Source organism: Lactuca serriola, chromosome 6, assembly GCF_051521515.1.
Source record: "Lactuca serriola cultivar US96UC23 chromosome 6, Lser_US96UC23_V15, whole genome shotgun sequence".
In the NCBI taxonomy this organism is placed as follows: Eukaryota; Viridiplantae; Streptophyta; class Magnoliopsida; order Asterales; family Asteraceae; genus Lactuca; species Lactuca serriola.
The window spans coordinates 17,254,473-17,272,049 of record NC_136413.1 but is presented as its reverse complement, the minus strand read 5'-3'; positions in this window follow the sequence as shown (position 1 = coordinate 17,272,049).

Genomic DNA, 17,577 nt, shown 5'->3' with positions numbered 1-17,577 from the left:
ATCCCTTCTTTTCTTCCTTTCCTGCAACGGACACATACTCTCAAATAATGTTCTGAGTGTTGTACAGTTGAGAGATGTCCCCAATCATATGCCAGGAGCAGCCACTACCAACAAACCGAAGTCTGATGATATGCCTCCATAGCTGCTCCGACACAGAGCGGGATTATTTGGTCTTTGGAACCCAATCCATTTTGAAACTGGGTCGGCCTTTGTCATCCTTGCACGGTACTCTCTCCCATGACATGTCCTGCTTATCACAAACAGAAGACATAGAAATATTAGAATCGTTAGTTGATTTGGGAGATTGAGCCTTCAGAACCCATTTCTTTTTCGATCCAATGGGTGCCTCGGCACTTGATTTGGAACTTGAAGCCGACTGCTGAGATGACTTTGACCTAACCGGTCTTTGTTTCACTGGAGCATCTCTTGGATTGGGCTTCTTGGCCGACATTTCCTTCTTTCCCTTGGGATTCAGATTATTTGCCTTGTGGGTTTGATTCTTGGCCTTGTGCGCGTTCCAGTCACCATTGTCTGAACGTGACCTGGAAGGGTTTCTTTTGAAGTATTTCCCACTTTGCACGTTTTTCCATCCTTGTGCATAGTAGGGAACGTATGCACGATTAGGACAATTTCTGGCAATGTGTCCAGGTGTTCCACAGTGAAAACAAGTCTTTTTCTTCACTGTGAAATTGTTTCTTCCTGCCCCTGGTGGCGTATCCTTGCCTTGTCTCTTGTTGTTCCCACATGCACACTTGCCACAAGAACTCTGTTGCGTTGGAATTGGTGGCCTGTATTTACCAACGCCAGGTTGATCAGAAGCAGTTGAGTTCGAAGCAACAGATTCAGAGTTCAAGGAGATGTTGGATTGTTCAATGGTTTTCTCCTTGTTCTCATCTTCTGTTACTTTTCTTGCACAAGAAGTAGCAACATTAGTATCTTCAATATTAATAACTCCTCCTGACACAAATCCAGCTCGTTTTCCATATTGAAGATGTGCCTCCCTGTCAATTTCTTTCTTTGTCATGGGGATAGATGTGTAGTTATGATTGAAAGGAGGAGGAACACTATCATACCCTAGACCCTTGTTTTGATTCCTTTTAAACTGCATGCTTTGGTCTATCATATTTGCAACCACCTCACTTGAGAAATCATATTTTCTAACATCAAGTTTGGCAGTTTCAAACTTTCCTTTCAAAGATTCAACTTCAGCCACTAGCTTAGCATTTTGTTTAACTACATAATCATAATTTTCACATTTGTTACTGTAGTCTTCCTGAAGTTTCCTAAAGTCCTTGGTTTTTGCTTCTAACTCAGCCTTCAGGGGTTTCTGTCCTTTCCTGAGTTGATATCCTTCATATCTTTGGTCCCCAACTTCTCTTTTAAATATATCAATTTGTTCCCGAAGAAATTTAATCGTATCTTCACATGATTGAGAACATGAAACTTCACATGAATGAGAACATGACACTTCATTGAACGGAAGGTTTACAGAACTCTTTAAAGCGTCAAGCTCTTCAATCACTTCAGCAATACTAAGACGATTGAGCTCTTTTGTCTTCTTGATGACAACTACATTCATATCCCACGATTTTAGAAGTGAATTTAGCAGCTTTTTGTTTATCTCGGACTTAGTCAAGAAGCCCGGCTATATTCATCTCAGTAGTGAGTGTAGTGAATCGCTGCAACTGAGCTTCGAGGGTTTCTCCAGGGATATAATCGAAAATGTTGAAATTTTGTCTTAACATATCCTGACGACTCTCTTTCATGTTTTCAAGTCCCTCGTAGACCTTAAAATCAATTAAAAAAACACAACTAGAAGCTAAAATAAAACTTAAAAGTCAAAAAAAAAAATCAAACTCAAAAGTCAAACATGAAAAAGTCAACCTTGAAAAAGTCAAACAAAAAAAATCAAACTTGAAAGTCAAACCGAAAAGTTAAATTTGAAAATTTTAAAATTAAACGAGAAAGTCAAAGTTTTTAATGTCAAAGGTCAAATTTTCAAAGTCAAAGTCAAAATTTTAAGTTAAAAGTCAAGATAAAAGTCAAAATTTTAAAACTAAAATTTTTGGGTTGAAAAAGGATTTTAAAAATAAATTTTTTGAATTTTTGGGCTGATTTTGTCAAATTGCGAAAATGGGAACCGAGAAAGACAGGTTTTGAACTAAATTTCGAAGGGAAGTAACGTGAGGTAAGTCAGCTCAGTTGGTAAGTCGCTTGGTTCCTCAACTAGAGGTCCCGGGTTCGAAATCCGGCACCCTCAAATCCGTTTCCCCTTTTTTCTAGTGTATGCGAAGCGAAGTTGCTGCAGCGAGTACTAGCACGCGATGCGAGCCGATGCGATGCGAAGCGGGGACCTGTTGCGAGATGCGAGACCGTAAACGCTGCTAAGCCATATACTCTGAGCCGAGGCCGCAAACTCCGAGCCGAAAACCTCGGCCGTGAACTCCTCGGAAACCCTAGCTGCTGGCCGCCACCCCCTCGTAGTTTACGACTAAAAACACCGTTTTTTATCCTTTTTTGCTCTAAAACTCGATCAAAAACCCGTTTTTATGAAAAACGCGAAGAACAAACCCCCCTTATTTTTGCGAGATCTATCCAAAAACGTAAAAATATTTCGAAAATAAGAACAAATAATGCCCCAAATCTGACAAAATTGACTGATACAACTTGGCTCTGATACCAATTGTAAGTCCCTAATTTGCCTGTGTATCAATCAGTGCCGTTTGATGGTGCGGAATCCCTATAAAACGGATGATGTCAGATAAAATAGAAGAGAAGGAGAAGAAGAATAATATGAATCTTGTATCTATGGATATGAATTATAGTTCCAGATACAAAAGATTCACACAAAATGCTCTCTGACCGTAAACTCTCTTCTCTCTGGCCGTAAACTCCTTAGGGTTTATCAATCTCTACTCCTCACCCTAACACCTTTATTTATACTTGGAATATGGGCCAGAAACAAATGGGCCGTAAATGAGTTTACGGCCGTAAGGTGTTTACGGCCGTAAACTCAGCCGTAAACTAGGCCATAAATTCATAAATATTACACAAAAATATAATTGCCCAGAAAAGCAAAGTATAAACCATATTTTGACCTAACACAACCAACTCGCCGAGTCCACCCATGTGACTCGCCGAGTCGCTCCAGATCTTAATCCATACAGTGGCTTTTCGAGCCATGCAAGGGCTCCAAATCATAGATCCATACTTCCAAAGCTCAATCCTCACGTAAAGTAGCAAACTTTACGTATAACTAAGGAGATATAGGCTCACAACACACTAGGGCTAGGTTTTAGGACAAGAGGGCTTCACCAACTACTCAATACCAGATGCTTTATGACATATTGGACCATCCCAACCCTAGATCTGAAGTTGCAACAACATATCTAAGCCCCAAGCCCGAATTGGGTCTCACACAACCATAAAACCCCCAAATCTCATAACTAAAAAATAGATCTAGATGCAAATGAGGGAAGATAGAAGCTTATTACCTCCAAGATGAACACCAACTGCAGTAGATCTCGGATCTACACCTCTCCTTTGAAGCAACCTTCTTGATCTTCAAGTTCCTTTCCAAAGTTTCCTTCCTCCAAAGCTATTTCTCTCAAATGATGGAAGCTCACACGAAATCTAGGGTTTTCAGGTTCTCTATGATGATATGGAGGCTGAGGGAGGGACATAACACCCTTTATATAGGATACAACTCCCGGGATTAGGGTTTTCCTCGTTTAGACCAGACTCGCCGAGTCCCCTTAGCCGACTCGCAGAGTCGGTCACTTACTCCTTGACCCGGATCCCGCTCGGACTCGTCGAGTTCCTCATTGGACTCGACGAGTTGACCCTTTGACTTAGGGTTTTCTTTCCTTCTTGGCATTCCTGATTTTGGGTGTTACAACTCTCCCCCACTTAAACTAAACTTCGTCCTCGAAGTTTGCTATGGCCAACCGCCCTGCGATCTGCTTTCAATACTCTACTTAGTAATCCCACACCAGCTGCCTACCTTCGCTGGCCTTTCACCCGATCATTCCGACTAACATTAATCCTTGTGGATAATAATCTCGGGTCAACCCTGAACCTGAACATTCTGGAACACAACTTCTCAACCGTCAATCCTTCTGGTACTCTCCGTGTACTGCAACTAAACTCGTAGGTGTTCACCCCCTCTTTCCTTGTGCGATTTCCTTGCCTTCCCAAGGCGATGTTCCATAACCAACTATTTCCTTTGTCACTATGAAGATCATATCCTTCACCAAATCTATTACTCCCGCTACCTCCAGTACAGGTCATTATCGCCAGTATCCACTGGGCATTTCTTTCTACTATAATTTGGGTGCCGAGCACCCCACGATCAACTAACTGAATTCCACCATAGACTGCTTACCAGCACTGCTACTTACTGAAAATTTCTGCTATTCCTTATCTGCCTTCCAGATGAACTGAGACCACCTTGGTCCCTACCAATCTATCGATATTGGATTACCGGCTCCCACCGGTCGCTAGCCCCAACACAACTCCTAGTCACTCCCAGCGACTTTCGAAGAAACTTCGACCACCTATAACTGCTCAATCTATTCTGCCATTCAGGCACTACAATCCTGGGATCCTCGATCCCCTATCTTGACACTAAGGTCCCTACCAGGTCCCACCTGTGCTGCTAAAACTCATGGGCCTCGCCCACGGGTCTCACCCGCCTCTATCCTTCTAGTCCCACTTGTCTAACCACTCTCGCTCGGGCCTCGCCCACAGGTCTCACCCAACCATACTACTGAGCAACCCTGCTCTCAGGTCTCACCTATACTGCTACTCTCATACGGGCCTCGCCCAACTCCGCCAATGAAGCTACTATGGAATGCTATGGCTGCCCCGTAGTCTTACAACACTTTCTACCACTAACCGCTAGTGAATGCTACGGTTTCCCCGTAGTCTTACAGCACTTTCTACCACTGACCGCTAGTGAATGCTACGGCTGCCCCGTAGTCTTACAACACTTTCTACCACTGACCGCTAGTGAATGCTACGGTTGCCCTGTAGTCTTACAACACTTTCTACCACTGACCGCTAGTGAATGCTACGACTGCCCCGTAGTCTTACAACACTTTCTACCACTGACCGCTAGTGAATGCTACGGCTGCCCCGTAGTCTTACAACACTTTCCACCACTGACCGCCAGTGAATGCTACGGCTGCCCCGTAGTCTTACAACACTTTCCACCACTGACCGCCAGTGAATGCTACGGCTGCCCTGTAGTCTTACAACACTTTCTACCACTGACCGCTAATACGAAAGCACCCCATGCTATCAGTTCTCAAGATCCTCCTTCCGACTCACTCAAGTCCTACAGGCAATCCTCCAACCTGAATTCCTAACCATGTACTAACCATCACCAATACACACACTAACTGATGGGGGGTTTCTCAAACTCCCAACCTTGAACTCCTCAATCCGTCAAACGTTGTACTACTTTTTTTTTCCTTTCTCAGATATCGCGTACTCATTCTGGATCTGCATGCTCTTACTCTTGTATACTCGGAGGATTCTCCCCCACTTCGATCCTGCTTACACCTCGCTGCTCAATGCTCGAAAAGAAATCCCAATCCTTGCTACCATTCCATAATCAATCTGATGAGGAACCCCAAGCTTACCATAGCTAGGGATCTAACCAGACCATTTCTAAAACTATACGACTCCGAACTAGCGAGACATACCAAGTCCCTCCCAGGCATGATACAGTTACTGCATCCTAAGTAACCTTCTCCAATAGAGCCCATCCCTTAACTACCATTCAAATATCCAAGGTATGCAGATGGCATATAACTCGATCACAATCAAGCCGCACAAAAATCAAATACTCACACCGATAATGAAGCAGAACCATAACAATATAATCATGCACAAGTAAAAGAACTGAAAACAGAAGTCGCATACCTGCAACGTCTGATGCTACTCGTGTCTCCAAGGTAGTCATCTGAAAAGCCCTGCCTCCTACCGCAGGCGCCTCTGCACGGCCCTGACAGCCGTCCGTGATCCTCAAAGTTGCAGGGGCAGATGCCATCACCCGTCCTGCCGGAAGCAAACTGGGGCACTGGGCCTTCTTGTGGCCCTGCTGACTGCAGTGAAAACATATTAGGTCGGATCCCCGAGTGGTGGTAATAGTACAATCCCTGCTAAAATGACCAGTCTGACCGCACTTGAAGCAGCCAGACTCACCACCGCTACCACTCCTGCACGCGCCCCCGTGCGCCCTGCCACACTTCCCGCACCGACTGCGGTCCTGATAATCCCTCGATCTCGAATCCGATCCCCTGGGACTTTTGCCCGAGCCCGTGGCTGCCTGAACCTCATCCGACTTCCTCTTCCGGATCTGCTCCAAATCAATCTCTCTCTCTAGCTCGCGCGATCATATCCTCCAACGTTTTGCAGATGGACCTGCTCACAACCTGCCTGATGTCATCCCTCAACATCTCATGATATCGGGCCTTCTTCATCTCCTCATCTGCGACATATTGCGGTACAAGAAGAGCCCTCTCCCTAAACTTGGCGGTGATCTCCGCACAGTCTCAGTGGTCTGCGTCAAATCCTGAAACTCCCGTGCCAACTACTGCACCTCAATAATTGGTGAAAACTCCGCCCTGAACCTGGCCGATAAATCGCTCCATGTCATCGCGTCCAACGCGACATCATTCCCCAAAGCATGACCGATATCCTCCCACTAATCCCTCGCTCTGTCCTTCAGAAGACAGGAAGCGAGTCTGACCTTGTCCGCCTCAGGACACCGGCTCGTACGGAATGCGTTGGCAACATCAGCCAACCATCTGCTGCTAGCGATGGGGTCCCTAGCCCCATGATAATATGGTGCCCCGCAAGCCCTGAACTCTCGAAATGTCAAGGTACGCGCTCCTATCAAAGCCATCATCTCGGTACGGAAGGCTCACAGCCTCTCATCCAAAATCTACAATATACCCTCCTTGACCGTGCCAAAGATCACAGGAGTTTGATCTAGAATACTGCGTGTAACCTCCACTGATATCAACTCCCTCATTCGCTCCTCAAGCTGCTCGGCTCCTGAACCCGAGCCTGATCCCTCTCCGGCGCCTGATCCGCCCACTGGTCTCTCTCGCAACGTCACCATGCTAAAAATATAATACATCCACTATCAGAATACTTATCACTGCTGCGAGACCAAACACACGCACTACCAGGTTCCTAGTCTTGTCTCAGCCTTTCCCGAATCGAGTACGGATCCTCTGCTTTCAGTAGTACGGGCCCATACTACCTTCCACATCTATCCGTACTTTCCTCAGGAATTGCTTCGACTCCACCAGGTCCCTTTTCCACTACTACTGTTCCCAACACTATCTCATCCTAGGCTTACCCTAGGGAACCTCCGACTCAAATCAAACCAGTCCTCAGCTGCTGAAGGCTTCCTTGTGATGCCAATTAGCCATCACCTGAATACCATCACATGTGACGAGGCTCAGATAATCCTTCGAGTAAAAGACTCATCCCTACAACGGTTGGAATCAAACAAGAGTTGCGTAATAGGGCCAAATCCAGTACTCTGAGATTATTCAACCCTGATCACATGTGACGTGACGTATTCACCTAATGGCTAACTCCCATCACTCAGAATCCCATAATGCACAAAGCAAGCAACATTCAGACAAGGGAAAATCTAACCATAACATACTCAAGCAATCATATCCATGTAGCAAGAATCTGTACTAGCATGCAACACAAACTCATAAACTCAGGCATAACCTAAACAGGCTATCCAACTACGTACTGTCTAATCAGCACTATCATGCAGCTCAAAGCACATATAATAGGCACATAAGGCATCCTCCCTAGATCCTTAGTCCTAATTTAGCATGCTGTTCTACTGACTGATAATCATAACATAAACTTGTATGGGTAATTTGGGGTACTTACTTGAGCTCGGCTGATTGCATGCACCACACCCTTTTTCTCCTTTCAAAATTCTTTTCTTTCTGAGTTCTTTTGCTTTTCTAAAACTGTTTTCTTTCTCAAACTCTTTTTACAAAACTGACTTTTCAATTTGAAAACTTCCATACCAATTCCTCAGTTTGAGTTCAGACACACCCGAGAGTACGTTCGAATCCCTCAAACCAAGGCTCTGATACCAACTTGTAACGTCCCAAAATTCAAGACTAAAAATTTCTTTTAATAAAACATTACTTAAAGCAAAATCATTCATCCAAAACATAATCAAAGTATTAATTTCCAAAACACATGTTTGTTATCAGAGTAAAACATTCCCAGGCTGTCTAATCTATGGTGTGTGCCATGCGATCACCCCGAGAGCTTCCCTCCGCTACCGGAAGTACCTGAAACCAAAACTGAAAACTGTAAGCATGAAGCTTAGTGAGTTCCCCACCCTAACACATACCATGCATAACCACATACTGCACATACTGGGCCACGCCCGCTATAATGGCCCCGCTGCTCCAGGCCCCGCTTGGCTTCGAGCCCCGCTCGGATACAAATCTGTTTCACTTAGGCCTCGCCTGTCACTGGGCCTCGCCCACTAACATATAATAGCACATAAACATATCACAACACATAAGCTAAACATCTGCTAACGGATCCTGTCCTAAGGCCTCGCCTATCCTGGGCCTCGCCCTTGTCCTGCTACTGATGAGTCATGGAACCCCGTCCATGCTCCTGCTAATAGTGAGATACGGGCCCATTCCACACTCACTCCTTCCCTAACTTGGGCCTCGCCCCTGTTCTGCTGCTAATGAGATGTGGAACACCATCCACACTCTGCTATTGGTGAGGTACGTGTCCTCACCCACACTCACCTCCCTACCAGGCACATACATGTATCACACAGACAACAAGTATAAACTATCATATAAACCATTCCTTGGTCACCCGCCTGCTATCATTAGACCTCGTCCTGAATACCATACTAGCATACTGTGCCTAGGGCTAACCCCCGGGTCTTCTACTCATAACTACATGGGCTGACATCGTGGCCTTAGACCCATTCACACAAAGGGAAACTCACCTGCAGTTGCTAAACTTGCTGATAACCCCTCTAGCTGCTGCCCGGCAACTCTCTGAACTCCTGCTCCACTGGCTCCCCGAGCTACCAATATCAATGCAACACTTAGCCTAACTGTCCCCCGAAAGCCAACTAATTCAACTCTGGTCAATGTCAAAGTCCTGGTCAAAGTCAACCTTCCAGGTCAACCCTACTCGCCGAGTCTGCCTTCTGACTCGTCGAGTTCATATGCTCAGAGTCCTTCCATTCGCGACTCGACTCGCCAAGTCACTCCATGACTCGCCGAGTCTACCGATTTCCGAGTCCTGTCCTGTCCAACTCACCGAGTCTCCACTCGACTCACTGATTCGAGTCTCAACTCGAAGGGTTCGGGGTTTCGCGACTTGACTCGCCGAGTCCAAGAACAGACTCGCCAAGTCCAAGGCAATCTTCAATAGACTCGCTGAGTTGTTCTTCCAACTCGCCGAGTTCTTGCCCAACTTCAACCAACTCGCCGAGTCCACCCATGTGACTCGCCGAGTCGCTCCAGATCTTAATCCATACAGTGGCTTTTCGAACCATGCAGGGGCTCCAAATCATAGATCCATACTGCCAAAGCTCAATCCTCACGTAAAGTAGCAAACTTTACGTATAACTAAGGAGATCTAGGCTCAAAACACACTAGGGCTAGGTTTTAGGACAAGAGGGCTTCACCAACTACTCAATATCAGATGCTTTATGACATATTGGACCATCCCAACCCTAGATCTGAAGTTGCAACAACATATCTAAGCCCCAAGCCCGAATTGGGTCTCACACAACCATAAAACCCCCAAATCTCATAACAAAAAAATAGATCTAGATGCAAAGGAGGGAAGATAGTAGCTTATTACCTCCAAGATGAACACCAACTGAAGTAGATCTCGGATCTACACCTCTCCTTTGAAGCAACCTTCTTGATCTTCAAGTTCCTTTCCAAAGTTTCCTTCCTCCAAAGCTATTTCTCTCAAATGATGGAAGCTCACACGAAATCTAGGGTTTACAGGTTCTCTAGGATGATATGGAGGCTGCGGGAGGGACATAACACCCTTTATATAGGATACAACTCTCGGGATTAGGGTTTTCTTCATTCAGACCAGACTCGCCGAGTCCCCTTAGCTGACTCGCCGAGTCGGTCACTTACTCCTTGACCCGGATCCCGCTCGGACTCGCCGAGTTCCTCACTTGACTCGACGAGTTGACCCTTTGACTTAGGGTTTTCTTTCCTTCTAGGCCTTCCTGATTTTAGGTGTTACAGTGGGAGTTGGGATTCCCACCTACCGCTTGCAGAGTTTGTCTACAACAACTATCATTCCAGTATTGGCACCCCGCCTTTTGAGCTGTTGTATGGGCGGAAGTGTAGGACCCCAGTCTGCTGGGGCGAGGTTGGGCACAGGGTTATGGGTCGAACAGAGGTAGTTCTGCAAACTACCAAGAAGATACAGCAGATTGGACAGCGACTGCAGACCACTTAGAGTCGGCATAAAAGTTATGCCGATCGACGCCGATCTGAGCTGGAATTTTAGGTGGGCGACATGGTTCTCCTGAAGGTCTCACCCTGGAAGGATGTGATCCGCATTAGGAAGAGGGGAAAATTGGGTTCCCGTTATATTGGGCCGTTCAGGATTGTTGCCAGGGTTGGCAGGGTGGCTTATAGGCTAGAGCTTCCGGAGGAGCTCAGCCGGATCCACAGCACATTTCATGTTTCGCAATTGCGAAAAATGCATTATGGACCAGGAGGCAGTGGTATCGTTGGATGACATTCAGGTCGATGAGCACCTGAACTATGTGGAGAGGCCTGTGGCGATTTTGGAAAGGAAGAAGAAGATTCTACGGAACAAGGAAATACCTTTAGTAAAGGTACAGTGGGAACATCGGAGGGGATCCTAGTGGACATGGGAGCTGGAGGCGGAGATGCGCGATCATTACCCAACATTGTTTATCCCAACGAACTTCGGGCGCGAAGTCTAGTTCAAGTGAGGGAGCGTTGTAATGCCCCAATTCTCAGGTATTGTTTAAATATGATTTATTGGGTTAAGCTCTACTCGACGAGTTGGTTGACCTACTCGTCGAGTAGCAGTGGGGTGGGATCGCGTGTTAAGTGACCTACTCGACGAGTCCATATTGGGACTCGGCGAGTAAGAGCTGGCAGATGAAACCCTAAATCCTAGGGTTGCACCTCTATTTAAAGGAGCCTCAGCCTACTTTGGCCTCTTTGCAGTCTTTGAGAACCCCTTAAAACCCTAATACGCGTGTGTGTGTGCCCATTGTGTGTTTGAAGCTTGAAAAGAGGATCTTTGGAGGGGGGAGGCTTGGAGGAGAAGGAGATTGGAGCAAGTAGAGTGTGAGCATCAACACCTATCTCAGTTATCATCTTCTAGAGGTAACTAAATCGCCTTTTCCTTGTGGATCTCTTCTATTGGTTGAGTTTTAGGGTTTTTGAGGGAATATTAAGTTGGAAAGAGGAGCTATGGGCTAGATCTGAGGTTGGAACTTCAGATCTAGACCCTCCTTGGATTCTAGAAGCATAAAATTCAGTTTTGTTCATGATTGAGGTCCCTCTTGAGCATGAAGCCCCATTAAGAGCTTAGTTTTGGCATTTAGAACCTTTGTATCTATGCATGCACGTAAAGTTTTCAACTTTACGTGAAAATCATGTCCTAGAAGCATGGATCTGTGATTTGGAGCCGCTGCATGGCTCCAAATAGGTCTGTATGGAAAAAGGACTGAATGGACTCGGCGAGTCGCAAGGTTGACTCGGCGAGTCACATGAATATGGTCGTGAACTCGACGAGTTTGATGAACAACTCGGCAAGTCCGATGAAGATTACCATAAGACTCGGCGAATTGAAGAACAACTCGGCGAGTCAGATGAGTTTTCCCTAGGTTATGTATACGTGTGTATTCATCGAGTTGCAAGGAGGGAACTCGACAGGTGGCCTTAAAGTTTGGACAAGAATCAAAGGAACTCGACGAGTCACCCCGATGCCTCGGCGAGTTGGAATGTGCTTCAAGGAACTCAGCGAGTAGCCGAGGGTACTCGACGAGTTAGGGGTCAACATGGACTGTTGACCTTGACTGAGGACTTTGACTTAGACCAGGGGTTGACTAGTGGGTTATGGAGTACGTTATAAGGTTAAGGACTCATGAGTATTTTGTACTATGATCATAGGTGGTGGAGCCTGTGTCAAGTGATCCGAGAGTTGGAGTTTATCTTCCGAGTCGACATCTGCAAGGTGAGTTATCCTCACTATATCGATAGGGTCTACGGCACCAAGGCCGGCCCTTTTTGTTGTTATTGTTATGGTATGCTACGTGTGGTTATGATCTGTTAGATCGGAGTCAGGGTAAACAGTATGTTATGCTCTTATGATCCGTCAGGATTGGTATGTTAGTGACCTGCTAGGTCGGTACTCTAGTTACGAGAGAATTCTATGATTTTCCTAATGTTATGCGCACATGGTTATTTGCTTGTTAGTTGGGTTGAGATGGTCCTGCTTTGTGCTGAAGGCCAACATACCCTATGAGCGGTCCAGGGAGACTGCAGGCCCACGTGGCGGACCAGTCATGCCGAAGGCTCAGGATAGATTCAGATAGACTGTAGGCCCAATAGGGCGGTCCAGTCAGGCCGATGGCCCAGTATGCATGTTGATTGATTGATTGTTACTAATATGGCATTGTCAGTATGGTATTGGTATTTTGGGGATAACTCACTAAGCCCTCGGGCTTACAGTTTCAGTTTATTGTTTCAGGTACTTCAGGAGATCATGGCAAGGCGAAGGCGTGACCGTACCGCTCCCCATCCTTATGTTATGATTTTGGGACACTCTGATGGATATTGATTTGAGAACTTTTTTTGTAAACGATGCTATTTGATTTTATTTACGATCGAAAAAGTTTAAATTTGGTGTAAAATTTATGGATGTTACACGCCGTGATGGAAGAACTCCACGATGTGTTTGATAAACAGAATGATGATTATGTTTTCTCCTCCTTGTTTAAGTTCACATTAATATCAATTCAATAGAAAACTAAACTAGTCTCTGATATCACTGATGCATTTTGAGCATAACAAACAATCCTATGTGTGCATGCAACCCTAACATTGATCTACGTTTTCTCTAATTGAACATATCATGTGAACAATAATGTATAACCCTAGAACACTAGTATATAATAAAAATTTACATAATTAGGGTTACAAAACATACATTCAATTGTTATATAGCAATAACAATCCAAATCCTTAGTGTTGTTGTGACTTTGAGAACAAGCATCACAATTGTCACGCATCTAATGACTCACACCCAACACTAGCAATCGAAGAAGTTTGTGGAGAAGAAGAGAGGAGGCAAATTTTCGGTTGGAGTTCACTAGGAAGAAGTGGCCGAAAATATTAGGGTTATATCCTTATTTATAGTGCAGATAGGAAACCCTAGATAAGCCCAAGTCCAAGATAATCTTAAACCGGGTAATTATCCACTTTCCTGATTATCCATTAGAGACTATTCTAGAAACCCTAAGGCTTTAGGAAAATCGTCCATAGCCCATGGAGGGTTCTAGATTGCCTATTGCTCAACTATTGAACAATTACAATTCAGTCCCTACACTTTTAATTAATTCTTTTAATCCCAAAATTAATTCTAATTAAATATTAATTAAATATTAGTATTTCTAATTAATATCTTATTCTCATAATATATTAATAAATCACTTATTTCAATTTATTAATCAAATTAATAAATCAACCTCTTTCTCCAAAATCATCCTTCGCAGTTGCTAGTCTTAAGGGCAACCCCAAAAGTCTGTTTTATTATTAAATCAAGTATATACCAATTATACTTATGGGTTGAGACACCTAACTTAACATTATATACTTTTTTTGTTATATATATATATATATATATATATATATATATATATATGCTTAGGTTATTGTATTCTAACTAATTATTGTATGGATGTAGAAATGATTGTGGACCAATCATTTTAGTTATTTTAAGAAATACATTTATCCCTATTATTAACTTAAAAAACTAGAAAAATACCATTTAATTAATAAAAGGGTAAAAAGGTACATTTCCATTACTTTCAAATTAGGAAACACAAATTTTAAAAAGGAAATTTTCAGATTTTAAGAGATTTTTTATTATCTTAATTTTGAATTATGATTTTTTTAATTAATTCAATTTTAATTCTGTCAGAATGTAATTGTGTTAGAATGATGTTCTATGATATTGTTTTGTTAGACTGTTTTCTATTAGAGTATTAATAAAGAATAATAAAATTCTTGAACCTGAAATTGAATGATAACAACATTCTAATATATTCATATACATCCGAACTTAAATACAATTTCATAAATATTCTTACATACTGATATATTTTAATATAATTGTACATATTCTAATAGAATGTCCTCACAATGAATAAAATTCTTAAGAATAACATTCTAAAATATAAAATTATTGAACAAATATACTTAATATTCTTCAATGGTCCAAATAATCACACTTAATCTTCTTCGGTGTAACTTGTTATTGAACTCAATTTCAAGTCTTTCTATTATTGATCAATCATTGATACCTTCTTCAAGCCATTCTGAAAGAATAGTTCATTTCCAAATGAAAAAGAAACCACTAAAGTCCTTTGTACAGATCTGAATACTTATGAATTGCACCAAAACTAATAACTAAGAATTGTAGATAATGCACAAATTACAGAGGAAATATCGAGATTCAATTACGATAGAATCGGAATTGGAGATTCTATTCCGACATAAATGAAAATCAAGATTCAATTATGGCAGAATTACCATCACCGTTATTATATATGAATGTAAAATGGAAATTTAGAACATGCATTTGAATAAAAAAATCAGCATGTGGATTGAGATTTACCACCTTCTCGGGGTTCAATGAGTTACATATAGGTGAGTAACTCATGACTTTGTCCATTTCTTCTTTCTTTTGACTAGTGGTGTTGATAAATAAGAAAACACAAAAAAAAAATCATGTTGGGCAAAAATTAATTCGATGTTTGCTACAAATGTTCACTGGAAGTGCTCTTTTAAGAAATAGCATACGTAATCATCATTTTCAAATTAAAAATGTATTTAATTCCATAATCCAATGAACGGATTAAAGCACCAATTGTCTATATTACCTTCAAGGGCACTTCATGCCCTTGAGTATAACAATGTTTGAGAATAACTTTCATGAAATCAGATTTTATCAGAATGACTGCTGCGAGAAAAACAAGCTAAAGTCCCCATGACCAACAAAAATAATAAGAGACATTCTATGATAAAAAAAAAAAAAGAATAATGATGTATTTCGTGAAAAACATCTATTATATTAAAATAAAAAATTATCAAATACATTCTTAAAAAGATAGCATAAATCATGTCATTCTACAACACCTTATAAATAACTATTGTTCTAAAATATTAGCATAAATCATAAGTTTCAGCACATTATGTAAGATTGATGTTTAACTATATTTGTTAAAAAAAATGTATCAAAATTATTGTTTAACGATGCTACTGCCAAAGTTAAAAAAATAGAAACATCAAACTTAAAAGTTGGAAACTAATGATTGTGGTAGGCCACGAGGAATGCTTCCAAATAACACAAACCAACATTTTAATAATCAATAAAAATAAAAAACATGATGAAAATGTTTCTAAAAAAATTGCAATAATAATTATTTTTCCATTTTCCAGGCCTCAACAAAAGTAATTGTTCATGAAGTAATGTCAAGGACAAAAGCAATATTAAGCTTTGATGTCCCTCATCATAAATCCGGGAAGGTTAATATTTTTTGTTTTGAAATTTTTTAGTGATATAAATATATAATTATATATTTCTACAAAATAAACTAACATAATTTGTTTCTACTTGTACCCTCAGCTTGATGTGTAGTACCTTAATCTACTAGTTACCATTGATTTCAATATCGACCTGAACCCTTCTCCGGTTCTAAATCTGGCGGCGACAATGACGGTAAAGTTGGATTCGACACCGTCTCTGCTTCTTTCACCAAGTACACCGTCAGAATCAGCTTCAACAAACCCGACCTTTCTGATCGACAATTGTGGTAGGGCTACAGAGGTGAGTGGTGGAGGACCGACAATGAAGGGTCAAATGATGTTAGTGGCCGGTGATGGAGATGATGGTGGCGATGGTTGGCAGCCAAGAGGACGCTCTTTGGATTGAATTAGAGGCGAAGAATCGAGATTGGAGCAAATAGGGTTTTTAAATTGGACACACATATGATTTAAGGAAAGTAAATCCAACATTTTAGGGTAATTAAATATTTATTAATTATCAAAATTATTTAATGGTTAAAATTACCATTTAACACTTTGTGACATCCCCAAAATCACGGCTAGAAAAGACCGATTTGTTTATGCTTTGTTTTTTAAAATCAGAGTAATCGTTTAAAGAAAACTGTTGCGGAATTTGTTTCCAAAAACAAAAATATGATAACCATTTATCCAAACATTTCTCAAAGAGAATGTATTTTCATTAAATAATAAAACCTTGGGATGTCATGTTCGATACAGACCAAAAGCATAAACAATATAAAATAGACCTTACAATAGTTATTTATAACTACTGATCTATAATCCAAAATCTCTCGTCAAGTCCGTCAACTTATACCCTTGTGCCATTACCTGTAATGAAAAGAAAACTGAGTGGGTCAGGCTTGGGAGCCTGGTGAACATATAGGGTTTTCAACCCACAATAATATAATTATTATATTTAATCAGCAAACAATCAACCCAATTACCCATCCCCATTATCTTCTTAAGGTTTTACCCTAAGAACCAACTATCCTTCATTCCTTTATTCCTAAGGAATTGACACAAAATCCATTGCTGCCAAAGTTTATTTATCAAGTACTAAATCCATAGTTATCAGGTGCTAACTCCATAGTCACCAAGGTTCACTTAACAAGCGCTAACTCCATAGTCGCCAAGGCTTACTCAGTAAGCGCTAACTCCATAGTCGCCAAGGTTTACTCAACAAGCGCTAACTCCATAGTCGCCAAGGTTCATCAAATAGGCACGAGGTCACATCGTCGCCAAGGTTTATACAATAGGCGCTAACTCCATAGTCACCAACTATCCCATCTACCCAAGTTCTACCCAACATTTTCGTAGATATAAATACTTACACAGTTTAAATCATTTAACACTTGTATAAAACATCAACTCCACGCCCATCTCAAATAGACAAATAATGCATAAACACATAGCATGTATTTCATAGCAAATACTTCATATTTATGTGTTAGAAGAAAGTAACTACACCCTCACACATATAAACAACAATATACTTAATACACTCAAACCATACTTGTATTATTATCGTGTTTATGAAAAGGTAGTATACACTCACTTGATCAGAAGATGATCAGACAGCACTACGGCTTGCAGAAGTAGTATATCTCCGCAGATCTGGAAGATCTTCACAAAAATTGAACTTCTCGCGGGCAGAGCTTCGGCTCGGGAATCACGCTCT